General features: G+C 49.7%; 1 protein-coding gene across 5 annotated transcripts in view; it reads right to left on the bottom strand.

The window, feature by feature from the left end:
• Nucleotides 1–14,742, bottom strand: part of LOC149359519 (cytochrome b5 reductase 4) — a 171,739-nt gene that overhangs the window by 42,283 nt on the left and 114,714 nt on the right. Inside the window, exon 1 of one of the 5 annotated variants that reach the window (XM_089571725.1) lies at nucleotides 4,173–4,412. The exons of the other annotated variants lie outside the window; for them this stretch is intronic. The gene's annotated coding sequence lies outside the window, so the exon portion shown is untranslated. Of the gene's footprint in view, nucleotides 1–4,172; nucleotides 4,413–14,742 lie in introns of those variants that run through there. 5 annotated transcript variants of the gene reach the window in all.

Below are 14,742 nucleotides of genomic sequence, written 5' to 3'. Positions count from 1 at the left end.
AGCGTGCGCGAGAAGAATTTCCCTGCTTGTTCTGTGTTTCAAAGAGAAATAGGGGGGATGGGGGGCAGGCGGATTGCAGGCACGAAAACGGGAAGAATTAGGGATGGGAAAAGGGAAGAACTTTAGAAAACTTCAGAACGCGCAGCGGTTTTCTCCACGAATATCGACCGGTCCGACTCGACAACACGCCAACAGCTCCCGCGGGGCCGAAATGGAAATGGGCGCAACAAGGATTGAGAACGGTTACAAGCGAAACGAGGCAAACGAAAAAAAAAAAAGAAGAAAAGAATGACCTCCAGGAAGGAGAGGGTCGAGGAGGCGGACACGAGCCGAGAACAAGCCCCAGCCGACGCGATATATAATACAATACGGCGCTCCAGGAATCGCAGACGCCTTACAGAACGTACGCCTCTCGACAACTCGCCGAACTTTCTCAGAATATGGAAATGTTCGACTCTGCGCGCACCTGAGCAGACACGACGAAAGAAGCGGCAAAAAGGAAACGGAACGAGAATTACAAATAACCGGCATATGCGCTTGCAGTCCTCTTCAACGCACCCTCTCAAACGTGGGCTCCTCACCGCAAGGTTCAAACGGTCAGGGCGAGTAATCAGCCAGATTCGACGAAACTTGGAGCTGCTCGAGATCTGAGGCACACAGCTTTGAAGCAACTCGCAAACGTAATTGACACCCCATGAGCTTGAAAGAAATGAAAGCAGATGTGTCCGATATCTAGAACATTTCACATACTCTGTGGCAAGCAGAACGAGTTATCGCTTCCGACGTATAGCTGATAACTGACGCGTTCTGCACGGGACGTAAAAGCGAAGGACGTAGGCCTATTTGTAGACAGCCTGAAAATTTCTATATATAGCTGTCCCAGCGCCTGCTCATAAATTGCCTGCGCTACAGCAAAATGCCAAGCTCCAAGAACTATAGGCGGACAACCCAAGGCTCCGAGAATCCGCACTAAAGGCCGCAGAGTACCAAGGGATCCCTGCAGACCTCCTCTAATGCAGCGCAACCAGTGTTCGGGCTGGTCCGCCTAGTCTTGGCAGTAAATAAAGAGTTTATCATCAGCATCATCCATATGCAATCAATCAATCAATCAATCAATCAATAAATCAATCAATCAATCAATCAATCAATCAATCAATCAATCATTCAGTCGGTCGGTGCCTCTTATCTATGCTCTCTCCCCTGCCTGCCTTGCAGTGGTGTGGCTCGTTAGACCTTCCAAGGCGAGTGGAGTGGTGAAAGTCTGTGGTGTGCATTTGCCTATACCGAGTTCTGCGCACATTCAGCGAGCAAGGCGTGCCACGGCGCAAACAGGCCAGACAGCGTTACCCTGTTCGAGACGGCCACCTTGGACCCTATCGCGTCATACCCGGCGCGCTGGCTCTGCAGCCGTCACGTTTGGCTGCAGTATCGAATTCCGGCCGCGGCAGCCGCATTTGATGCAGGCTGTGCGACGTGCGATGTAAACGCACGTAGTAAGACCTTATTCATTTGGCCGGAACCTATACGTAGGGACCTCCGCTGCGGCACCTCTTTCTCTGTATTCTTCCTCCTTCGTTCCTTCCCTCATGGTGCTGCTCAGCATCAGAGCTTCCAACGATAGTCGGACAATTACTGCGCCTTCCTTTAAAAAAAATCGGCACACGACACTCGTACATGCCGTCGTGTATCCTAAGGGCGCTGACATTGCGAATACCATTGGACGCGAGTGCGTACGCTCTCCACGCGCCGTTTCATCGCAGCATGGCGAGAGGCTCGCAGTCTGCGTCACTTACACGCGCAGTGCAGTCGCGGTGCACACGGCGGCGCGGGTCCCACGCTGCGAGTGTTGACGAGTTAGCGGCGGGCCGACGACTGGCACAGTGCCCGCACGTCGCCACGCTGAGGCCTCTCCATTGAGGCGTCAAATATGTTTTGTACCTCGTTCAACACGGATAGCATCCGCCTGCTCCGAACAGAGATAGGACACTACACGTGATGGCTTAATTCTGCTTGTGTACACATGTATACATATTTTTGCATCGAACGCACAGGTACAGGCCCGCTAAGAGAACCATTATACACGCGTGTGTGTTGCGTGTGTGTGTGTGTATGGGGGGAGGGGGGGGGGTGTAGGTGGCACGTCCGTGCGTGCGTTGCACATTCAGTAAACCATCGCTAATTCGAACTGAGGCTTCGGTCCCGTGCTCCGGTTGAATCACAGTCCACAACTCGAACAAAACTTCTCCTGTCAAGTTATAATTTCGAGAGCAGGTTGCAGCATGCCAAACAATTCTTTCTTTTTCGCTTTCTCTCAGCACACGCTACAGATCAATCTATGCAGCACTTACAGCAGCCCACCCTCTCGTGCACCTTCCTCTTCATTAAACACCGCCCGCTGATTAAGGGGACTTTCCTCGAGTTCAAAACAGCGTCATCGTTGGCACCACGCAAGCATTGAACCCTGAATAAAGCAGCGTCTCTGAGCCTATGCACACTTCCGATAGCTATTTCACGTTTCGCATTTGACCTTTTCCCGAAAAACGACACAGACGGTTATCCGCGCGCGCGCGCGTCCACTTATAACTTATGTTATCTCTCTCTCTCTCTCTCGCACGCACGCACGCACGCACGCACACACACACACAAATTTGAAATCAAAAATTGAAAAGAAAGTACTGTTACAGACGACTGTCTACCAAGGCTTTACGAACTCTGCATAAACCGGATCGAAGAAAGCACTTCTTCGAAGGGCCCGGAGCGAAAGTATTGACAGGAAGGGTAACGCTAAAGGACATGCAAAGACCTTGATGCGAGTCGAGTAAAAAGAGCGCACTGTGATCCCGGCTGAGTGGTTGTCATTCATTGGCGACTTTCGGGAGCCCTTTGACGGCGAAAGCTTTGGACGGAAACCATTGAAATAAGGGCAATTCATGGCACGACGACATCGTCTAACTTTAGAAGAGCTCGGGACGGTGGGGGGGGGGGGGGGGGTAGACAGAAAGCGGCGCCAAGAATATTGCTGCCAGGGGGAGCTGCTGTTTCCAGCTGTGAAAGAATACTTGCCGATAATGGAAATTCACAGGGCTCCGATATAGACCTTTTCACATTTGCCTTTTGAGCGCAGTCATATTTCCGCTGGGCTGTGCCAGCAGTGTTCAGATTGGCGGATTTCATGCATGATTTCATCCATACGGTCCCCAGACCTCCATGGCTGGCGGAAACCCCTAACGCCTTCCATTTGGCATATGCTCAAAATACTGTCTGCACAACAAGGACTGGAAAAGCAGGTGAATATATAGCGGTCACAACAGCTATATATACCCCAAACTACAATTCTCAAGATTACTGTGCTCATCTTGAGTAAGTCGCTCTGTAGGCACGATACAGGACTCGGCCGACGAAGGGAAAAAGAATGAGACTACCGAGACGCCCAATTTGTGACTGCCGAACTTTTTTTTTTCCGCCTTAATCTTCGTGGCACCTTACGAATGGTCTCTCCAGCGCAACCTAGGCCAAGAGGAGTCCATAGTTGCGCCCTAAAGTTGTGGTTCCCGCCAAAATGCGAATACACAGTAGGTGCACCAATGAACTGTCGCCTACGTCGAGGAACGCGCGCACAAATAATGTACTGTTTCATTTACCATTTTAATTATAGGTATAACGTTAAGAGACAGGAAGAGGGCAGAGTGGTTCAGGGATAAAACACGGGTTAATGTTACGCTCTAAATAAAGATTTGGACATCAATGGGCTTGGGCAGGACATGCACTGCGAAGGCAAGATAACCGATTGCTCTTAGGAGTAATGGAATGGATTCAAAGAGAAGGCAAGCGTATCAGGGGGCGGAAGAAAGTTGGGTGGCCGGATGGGATTAAAAAGTTTGCACGGATACGGTGGCCGCAGCTGGCAAAGGACATGGTCAACTGGAGACACATATGGGAGAGGCCTTTTTTGCCTTGCAGTAGGCGTAGTTGGGCTGATGATGATGAAGGAATCCCAGTCGCGGCAATATTTATTCTATTTCTCAAGGTTGGCCAAGGTAACCCTAATTCCGAGCCTAGTTTATTTCCCGCCATTTTCCGCGTAACGTGACTAACTTCAGAGGCTTCACCACACAACAGCATTTTCCATGTTAGAAGGCCTAAAGTGTTTTCGCACTAAAATAAAATCCCACCTTGAAGTCTTGGCGTTGGAGTCTTCGCCGATAACGGCGAAGATCCACACAGGACGAATAAATCCAAACTTCCAAACTATCCTCGAACGCAAAAGGGGCGATGTTCTTTCTTCTCTATTCTTTCTTTACTTTTGGGACAAATCACGCACACAGGGTAGCACAACTCGTTCCCACGGAGTACCGGCGGCACCGCTATATAGGACGCCCGAACGCCCGACACTGCACAGGCTCGTCCGAACCTCCGACAGGTCTCTAAACAGACAACGTCTAGGCGCTGGCATGACGTCCCTGCCCCGAGGGGGCGTCGGCTGCTGCTTTTTTTTTCTCTCTCCCTTCTCCCTTCTTCCTTCTTTCGCCTCGTACTCTCTCGCTTCTTTCTTTTCACTCTGTCGCTCACCCAGGAGACTTTCAGAGACGCGCGTACGCGTACGTACGTGCACGACATTGACGAAGAAAACTGACAGGCAAGTTATGTGCGCAGAGAGCGGTTGCCCGAGGAGGACGCCTCGAGGGAAGAGGAATCACGACGGAAAGAGAGAAAGGGGGAAAAAAAAACAAGACGGTAAGAATACCTCGAACGTGCACAAACAGAGACAAACAAAAAATACGCCAATACAAAAAGCGAAGAGGTAAAAAGCAGAGGAGGGCACGGAACACGTACGGACCAAAACGTGGCGAGAAACTAGGTTTCATCGCGGCGATGCAGCAGCGCGCCAGCTCAGCTGCACGCGTGAATGGTTTCCCGGGGCGAATATTTCCGAATTCGCTCATGGATGAACGAGGCGGGCTTGCAGAAATAAGTTCGGGCCTTCATTTCGCTCTTTCCGTTATTTTTCTTTCATTTTTTTTTTCTCGGGTTTTCTCTCCGTAATTCCGGCTGTCAAGAAAGAGTTTGCATCCATTTCTTACGCGGGCCAAGCCGCGCTCAAAAATATGCAAATGAGAATGGGAACGACCGAAAAAGGAAAAGAAAAAGTGATGCACGCAATTACGCCGTGGAAACTTTCAAAAGCCGCGAACAATGCTTCCCAACGGGTCGCTGTCTCTCAACGAGTCGGGCCGTTTTCTAAACTACCGTTTTTGTTTTTAGTAGCTGCCGCGGTGGCTTTCATGACAACGACGGCCGGAGGCCGCAGAGCGCGAGTTTGCGGCTGCAGCGGCAACGTTTCAATGTATGCGAAATTAAAGCCGTGCACCGATGTTTCTGTCTACGCTAAGGAACGTCGTTTCACCCAGATCCAGATTCGTTCGCAGCCCGCACCCCACCGTCCACCGCGACACGTTACAACAAACAAACAAACAAACAAACAAACAAACAAACAAACAAACAAACAAACAAACAAACAAACAAACAAACAAATAAACAAACAAACAAACGGAAATAAATGTTTTCCCATAAGTGACCTAATTCAATTTTTTTAGTTCATTTTGACGTAAGTACAACCTTAGAAGGGCGCTCAGCTGCCTTTCTATGGCAACTCCCGAAAGTGCGGGAGTGAAAGCAGCGAAATATGCAAAAACAAAAAACGCAAAAAAGCGCGAGCCTAAACCGTGGCAGTCAACGATCCGCAAGTCTTGCAATCGTCAGCGCGTGTCCTCTTGGAAACAGTGGCTGGCGGCAGAGAAGCGCGAGTTGGGTGTGACGCCTAACGAAGCGGACGCGCCGCTAACGAACGGTGAATCCTAGTTGCCTGCCACCGCGCCTTCCGAAAGGAAGGAAAGAAAGAAAACAAAGGGGAAATACGGCAAACAAATCGACCAGGCAGCAAGTGGGGTGCGGTAACAAGCACGCGTACTCGTCGAAGTAAGGGTACAGAGACAACCAAGAGCCCCGCTCTGCCTTGCCATCGACCGCAAACGAACTCGAGCACATCCGCACCTCGTGCACTTTCCATTTTCTACCCCTACAGTGTGCAGATCTGCTATAGCTGGCCTACTGGAAGCCCATTGGCGACACAGAACCTGCAATGACACAGCGAGCGAGTAAAGAACGTCCCTTGATGTAACAGACGTTTCTAGCATAACAGAGAAGTACTACCGGAGACGTAAACTGATATACGTCTCCGGTATGCTAAAAACGTCTATTAATGAACAAAACCGGTTATGACGTGCCTCAAATTGTATCTTGGTAGTCACTGACAAAGAGGAGTGGGAAGATAAGGAAACATACCCCTACAAGCAAAAAAAAAAACTGTCCTCACTACGCCTCCCCCCTTCCCAACCACACACAAACACACGCACGCGCGAGCAGCAAAAGGTCACCGGGCCAACTGGACAACGGGACACACAGTAATAATAAAATGGGGGGGGGGGGGAGGAAGGGGGGGGGGGGGAGTGCTCCCGGTTGATGTCGACTGTCCCTGTGCTGTTCAGTGTGAACCGAAATCTGGATGCACGGGCGCTCCTGTACCTCGCCTCCATAGAAATGCGGCCTTGGGCTGCATGCCGCCAAATCCGTCAGCGAGTGCTAAGGAGCCGAACGTCGTAGCCGCTGAACTACCGAAGCAACAAATCCCACTTCCTCACGCCACCTTCTTCAACTCAACACTGACCACGCACCGTGAAGGAGTGATACGTTTCTAACCCAACAACCAGCAAGGCGCTGAATCGCTCGAGCACGAATGCAACGAAGCGTGATCTTCAAAGGCACTACAGAAGCGAAGTGCACAGACTGCAGGAGATAGCTCTAAATATCAATAAAATATCCTGTGAAGTTGGTTTTGGTTTGGTTTGGTTTTAGGGGTTTAACGTCCCAAAGTGACTCAGGCTATGAGGGACGCCCTAGTCAAGGGTTCCGGAAATTTCGACCACCTGGGGTTCTTAATGTGCATGGGCCTCTAGAATTTCGCCCTCATCGAAATTCGGCAGCCGCGGCCGGGATCGAACCCGCGTCTTTCGGGTCAGCAGCCGAGTGCCGTAACCACTGAGCCACCGCAGCGGGGGCCTGTGTAGTTGGTGTATTTATATAAGAGGTTGTGGCCGAGGGTGGTCAAATCCTGTTCTGATGAGAGTGCGTTGTAGGCCATGGTCACCGAGATCAGGTCGCATCTCAGGTCTGATTACGCAGTTCTATATCGACATAAGTTTTTCTTTTTGTATCCGGTGGAGAATTGCGCGGCACCGCGATTCGAACCGCAGTACTCTTGCACGCGAGCCGGATGCTCTACATAAACGTCATGGCTGCTCTCAACGCGAAACGCACCAGTCATACATGCGTTATGCATAAGGGTGTGGAAGAGCCTGATGTAAAAGTACTGGAAGATAGCTATAATGGCTGTACAGCCAGCATATAGTTCTCCATAAGGACAGCTACAAAATGCCCACAAGGAAAGGTGTGAGGTAGAGAGACACAATCTCTCTAATGCTATTCACCGCCTCTTAACAGGAGATTCAGAGATCTGGATTGGGAACAGTTGGGGATAAGAGCTAATGAAGAAGACTTCAGTAATCTGCGATTCGCTGATGACACTGCCTTGCTAAGTCACACAGCTGCAAAAGATGATCGATGACCTAGACAGGCAGAGCAGAACGCTAAGTCTTAAAATTAATATGCCGAAACCCAAAGTAATGTTCAACAGTCTCGCAAAGGAACAGCAGTTCGCAAATGGTAGAGAGGTGCTGGAAGTGGTAAGGGAATAGGTCTACTTAGGGCAGGTAGTGACCGCCGATTCGGATCAATAGAGGGGAAAACTAGACGAATAAGAATGGGGTGCAGCGCATATGGCAGGTTCTCTCAGATCATGAATGGCACTTTACCAGTATCCCTCAAGACAAAAGTATAAAAGAGCTCGATATTACCGGTACTCACCTATGGGGCAGAAACATGTAGGCTAACAAAAAGGGTTCAGCAGCTTAAGTTAAGGGCAATGCAGCCAGCTATGGAAAGAAAAATGACAGGTGTAACCTTAAGGGCAGAGTGGGTGAGGGAGCAAACGCGGGTTAATGACATCCTAGTCGAAATCAAGAGGAAGAAATGAGCTTGGGCAGGGCATGCAATGCGAAGGCAAGATAACCGCTGGTCCTTAAGGCTAAGATTGGATTCCAAGAGAAGGCAAGCGTAGCAGGGGGCGGCAGAAAGTTAGGTGGGCGGATGAGATTAAGTAGTTTGCGGGGATAAAGTGTCCACGGCTGGCACAGGACGGGATTAATTGGAGAGACAGGAGAGAGGTCTTTGCACAGCAGTGGGTGTAGTCAGGCTGATGATGATGATGACACAGTGAAGTAAATCCTGCCATCAGTGAATTATTGACCCTTATTCGGATTATTTATCTGTAGTTTTACTGAATATTGCGGGTGAGTGCGGGAAGCCTGCAGAACAAAAACGCACAATGACGCGTGTACCGCACGAAACTCCAAGTGCCGTGATCGTCGCATTCCTCTGAAACTCCCATAAACGTTTCCTGCAGCCTCACAATGCCTCGCGTTTACTATTCTGTTCAGAAAGAATCGGGGAAGAAGTGCACCGCACCAAAGCGTTTCCATAATCCGAAATGAAAATAAAAAGCCAAGCAACGAGGAACGCGCCACGTTATCTCACACTCCTACCCTTCCATGCTCCCCGCATTTGTATGGAAAGCGCATGCACGGCACACGCCGCCCACCGACGTTCACTCGAGCGATGCAGCGCCCGCGTGACGGCCGCGATAACCGCATAACACATTCACGTCGCTCGGCCGCGCATTCCAGCGAAGCCCAAGTGACGTCGCCGCCTCTGAGGGCACAGAGGAGCTCAGCTTCGCGTCGCTATGGCCCGGGCGATGCCGTAGCAACACACTCAGGTTTCTTCATTTTTTGGTTTGGTTTAGGTTTGGTTTATGGGGTTTAACGTCCCAAAGCGACTCAGGCTATGATAAACGCCGTAGTGGAGGGCTCCGGAAATTTCGACCACCTGGTGTTCTTTAACGTGCACTGACATCGCACAGTACACGGGCCTCTAGAATTTCTCCTCCAAAGAAATTCTCTGGGGTTTAACGCGTCAAAGCTGACGGGCTATGACAAGCGTCTAGTGGAGGGCTCCGAAATGATTTCGACCATCTGGGGTTCTCTAACGTTCACTGACATCGGACAGCACACAGGCGTCCTGCATTTCGCCCCCATTGAAATACGGCCGGCGTCACCGGGATCGACCTCCCGTCTCGGGTTCAGCAGCCGAGCGCCTTAATCGCATGTGCCACCGCGGCAACAAACTGCTTATTCGACGCGGCAACATGGACGAGACTAGACAAGAAAAACACAGTCAAGAGCGTGCCGCCATTTTTATTCTTATGTGTGTCGAAGCACCTTTATCGAGCACGACTACGGCTCGTGGAAAACGGGCGAAGAGGTGAACACAGCCTTCGGTTACAGAACGCTAAAACGCTACGCGACGCCAGTATTGCTTAGAGAAGGTCCCCTATCCTCGGAAAAAAAATAGAGGGAGACACTGACGATGGGTCCCCATGTGCGTCTCGATCATCTCAAGGTAAACAAGAGAGCAACAACTCCGTCGCGATGTTTAAATGTAAAGCTACAGAAAGCGGTCTTGCCTTGGTTCAGCGAGCGTATAGCTTGGAAGTAAACAAACACAAAGTAATGGCGGCTCCAGAACAAGGAGTAAGGTCCCGCTGGTACCGTAAGTACAGTACGTCAAATCTTCGAAAGAAACGAGGCAAGCCAGAACTCGGTGGCCTTGGCGACTGTAAACAAACCGTCGGAAGATCTCTGGCAACGCACAGACATTTTTCTGTTTGACCCGACCTCTTGGCTCATTTAGCCTTACTCGCCGGCAAGCAACTGTATCACTGCATCCTTTCCCCTCACATTTACTGTCCGACGAAGCAAGCCGCCACAAAAATAAACAAAGACAAAACGAAAAGTTTCGTTTGCGCGGCTTGTTAAGAGTGGACGTCGAGGCATCGTTGTTCTGACAGCGCCGACGGCAACGTCGTTCCGACAGTGAGTTTTGAGAGCTCTGCGCACTGTCAAGTTCCTTACGAAACGCAAAAAATAAAAAAAAATAACAGCAATTTGCGAGGACAAACACTGAACTCGGTGCTGTACTGGAAGATGACTCCACTGCAAAAGGAAAACAAATATTTCAAGACCTAGCTATGAGCGTGGAACGGTGCGCACTCAAGGGTGGAGCCGGGTAATGGAAGGCCGAAAGTGCAGCAGCGCAAACATTGTCTTGGTGCAGCCCTGAAGGGAAGATTCGAGTCAGGGCGACTACGAGCGACAGGCTTCAGTGAAGCGGGCCTCGCGAGAAAAGTTGATTAGCTTCGAGGCAAGAAAGCGGGCGTAAATTAGGGGCTAACGCACTACTCGAGATGCAAGACGCGACCGCAAGAACGATGTCGCTGTCTACAACACGCAAAAAGCTAAAAGAAAAGAAAAAATCTCAGTGTCATTAAACTGAGTGCAGGGTCATTACCAACGCTCATAATAGAGACCCTTCACTAAAGGACAGCTCAGCACACACTGAAAGCAACAGACGCAATGGCCGTTCGTGTTGCTAGGCACGAAGTCGCGAGACCGCAGACCCCGGCCGCGGAGGCCGCACTTCCATGGAGGCAGATTGCAAAAAAAAAAAAGAAGAAAAAAGCTGCCTCTCTCGTCGTGGACAGCAGGTGTCAAAATGAAATGGCTTTGCAGTAACACTGGCGTGGCACATTCTATAGGGTGGCTTATAGATCGTGCCTCCATTCATGAAATGGGCTTGTTGCAGCTATTCCACGGCGCTAGGCCATGCCACGCCATACTCGAGCTATTTTCTGCTCTGGACCAGAACTCGCGTAGAGGTCCCTAACCAAAAGACGCTTCCTAGTTCTTCTCCACCGTTTGGCTCAGGTATGTCGCCAGAAATTTTGTTCGCCAGGGGCCCACGGTAAATTCTGGACGGCAGTTGGCTGAGCGCTGCCAAAAGAAGAGGGGGGGGGGGGGGGGGGGGGTCTAGGAAAGAGGTTTCAAGTACGCTTAAATTTATAGAATGAGCTTTCGGTGCTCTGACAGTATGGAAAGTGAAGTATGTTTAGTGTGCACTCCCAGAACTCCGTTCACGACAAGGAACGGCGGCTTTGTGTAAATGCCGCCCCTAGGATTGCGTCCAACTGCCCTGGGTACTGCTGTGCCATAAGTGACAAGACGAAAAACCACAGCTTGCGGGGCATTACGCTGAGTACACACAATACTTCCGCTCATGCACGGAACATGGCGCAATTGAAACACTACTTACAAAATGTACTGCAACGCTGTCCTGCACACTACCACACAGGGCTGACGCTGTTTTTCGCCAAATCAAACCCGCTACACTAAAAAAAAAAAGAAAAGACCTTTCCCAACGGTCTCAAACTGCCCGTGTACAGCCCCAGGCATGAATACTCTATCCCGGCAAACTAACAAATTCCACCTCCCGGCCTAGCTCCATGCCGTTCGAGGCTGCAGCTCTGCCTTCCGTTGGAATCAACTGTACTAACCACCGCTCAGCTGGTTTAGGTTTAAGTTCGCTTCCGCTTTAGGCTTAGTTATCATATCAGTCACTCGAATTCGCTATCTAACCCAAGCCGGTCTCTTTTCAACTCTTGCTTTTGCTCTAACCATCATAATTCCCGCCGCTCCCTGCAGTGTCCTTATAGCGCAGAGAAGGAAACACATACCCCTAAACTAAACCAAGAACTGCCTCCAGTGACACGCGCTAGCTTCGTTCGCGTAAGCACTCATTTACCGGGCAGCGACTACATTTCGCCTACAACCAATTTACGGAGTCGTTAACTTGTCAACGCGTCAGCGTTAAAAAAAAAAAAAGAGGGACGTCGAAAGGGGAAAGACGATACAACGATAGGTGCCGCGTTCGGTTATTGCCTCTAACGAACGTCCTATACGTAAGGCTCAACGTGGGGGGAAAAAAAATACGAGAAAGAAAAATACGGACACATCGCGAGCTTAGAAGAGGCCCGGCGGTCTCGTAAACAAGCGGGCGCTCCTGCAGTTCGAAGCTGCCTACTTCAGCTTGCTAATTACTCGCTGGCTTAACTGCTCCAAAGACGGGACGTCACGGGGCGCGCTTTGCGACGATGCGGAGAAAGCCTGCGCGCACATCGTTGATAGTTCAGCCTATGGCAGGAAGAAAGGAGGAAGAGGGGAGAGAGGGCTGTGGTGAGTTGATCAGCCCCGCGCTTAACGAGTTTGGATATCGTCTAATGAGAAACTGTAGCTCGCGTCAAAGCCGGACTGAAGGTTTCTATATGCTATATATGTATACTCTTACGCTACATTTCTTTTCCAAATCATCGGTGCTAAGCTATACTATAGTCACCATATGCAGAACCATGCTGTTTTTGCAAGATATACCGGGCGTTTCAGCGGAAACTTTCAAAAATTTTCAAAAATAGGCTTTTTAGGGTAAAATTATGGCTTTTGCGGCGTGGTATTGCCAGGCCTGGCGGACACCAGAAAGCGAGTGAATCATCTTAATTAATAAGCTGGTTAATTAATTTCTAATAACCGCCGCAGCGGCGGCTCAGTGGTTATGGTGCTCGGCTGCTGACCCAAAAGACGCGGGTTCGATCCCGGCCGCAGCGGCTGGAACTTCGATGGAGGCTAAATTCTAGAGGCCCGTGTACTGTGCGATGTCAGTGCACGTTAAAGAACCCCAGGTGGTCGAAATTTCCGGAGCCCTTCACTACGGCGTCTCTCATAGCCTGAGTCGCTTTGGGACGTTAAAACCCCATAAACCAACCAAACCAATTTCTAATAACCAACTAATATGGCTAATTAAATAATTCATCTGGCTATTACTAAAGACCGGTTACAAATCTCTAATTACAACTAGGCACCTAACTCTACTGGTTAAAAAGTTATTTACTAAAAATTAGATAGCCAGCTTACTACCTAAAACGATTCACCAGTTTTCTGGTGTCCGCCAACACTGGTACTACTATGTCGCAAAAGCCACATTTTTGCCCCAAAAAGCCTGTTTTTGAAAATTTTTGAAAGTGTTCGCTGAAACGCCCGGTATAAGATCGTTCCCCGTCGTTCGTGCAAACGGAATGCATACTGCATGGTCACAACGGCCGGCGCGGAGTAATACATGGCTGGCGCCCACAGTTAACCGGCGACTCGTGATTTCAAAAGTTACAAAAGAAAAAAGCAGGTCCGGTAGGCGAGGGGGGAAGGTTGAAAAGTGAGTGAGTGAGTGAAAACTTTATTAGCTCTAGATTCGGATTGTGTTCGGCGGTTTTGAGATGGCTTCGTCCATCTTGCTCAAAGGTCGGTTGCCCTTAGTCCAGGGCTCCGCTGGATGCTGCTGCCAGTTTTGCTCGCCGAATCAGACCTTCTTGGTCGACCCGACGATCGCTGGAGAGCACTCCCTCCCATTGCTCCGCACTCGGGTTTGTTATCACTGGTACCACGCTTATCCTGTGGCATGCCCACGTTATGTGGTACAGCGTGGAAAGAATATCCGCCAGTTATACACTAGCCACAAAACAAAAAAAGTAACACCGGAAAATCGTGAAGAAGTGAGTATGGCAAAAACCGTACCATCTCCACCCTCTTGAGAAGTTGTAAAAAAAATGTGGGCGCCTTGTGCGAGCACGTTTTACGGTGGAGGTAAAAAAACAAAAAAGAAGAAAGCGGATTCGCGTGGATTCCAACAGGCGGTAAAGCCCTCTTAAGCACTTACTAACACCTGCAACGGTGCGAACACGTAAGCCCGCAGCGTTTCGTAAATAACAAATTTTCCCCAAACTCGACATTTCGCAGCCCACACACGGCCAAAAGGTTGAAGCGCCACAAAAGACATTAAAATGACCTTTTTCTCCCAAAATTATCATGTCCTAGGCATTTAAAAAGAACAAATAAAAAATCGGAAGACACAGTTAGCACATTGGATCTAATGAGGATATATGGGACTCGTCAACGTAGCCGGGTACATCAGCCCCAGCGAGCATAACACAGGCTCTACAACTGAACTCCGCAACAACGCAACGACATGATGACGTCTCGCGACTAATGCTTTCAGCAATCAGTACACGCGAAGCGCTTTGCTGCTGTTCTGCTTCACTGAGCCTTTTTGTTTTTTGTTTTTTTACACACTTACATACTTTGTTTTTTTACATGCATACTTTTGCATACGTGAAACAACTCCAGACTCCGAAAGCCAGAACAGCGCGCGTTCATTTTTTACGGGCTTCTTTTAGAAGCCCGTAAGTTGCAAGCCTCCACGCAGTGGCGCGCGTCAAAGAAACGACAACACTCCAACAGCTATACGCAATGTTCCGATCATTCGCTAACGCTCAACACGCAAATTATGCGAGATGCCGGAGCTTAGCAAGCATATATTTACTTATGATACTGCTAAACTCATGACAGTGCCTGCTGCGGAGTGAAGAAAAACGTCCATAAAAGCAGGCCAAAGTACAAAAAGCATAACATCGACGTGACTTGAATAACTGCGCAACAAAAAATTCGCACGGAGCCAGAAGAATACATACAAATATTGATGGCTGGTTGGTTTATGGGGTTTAACGTCCCAAAGCGACTAAGGCTATGAGAGACGCCGTAGTTGAGGGCTCCGGAAATTTCGACTACCTGG

Source organism: Amblyomma mixtum, chromosome 2 (genome assembly GCF_055824585.1).
Source record: "Amblyomma mixtum isolate Tamu chromosome 2, ASM5582458v1, whole genome shotgun sequence".
NCBI classification, from domain to species: domain Eukaryota; kingdom Metazoa; phylum Arthropoda; class Arachnida; order Ixodida; family Ixodidae; genus Amblyomma; species Amblyomma mixtum.
The sequence above is the reverse complement of the archived record's forward strand: the minus strand, read 5'-3'. Positions and strand labels throughout refer to the sequence as shown.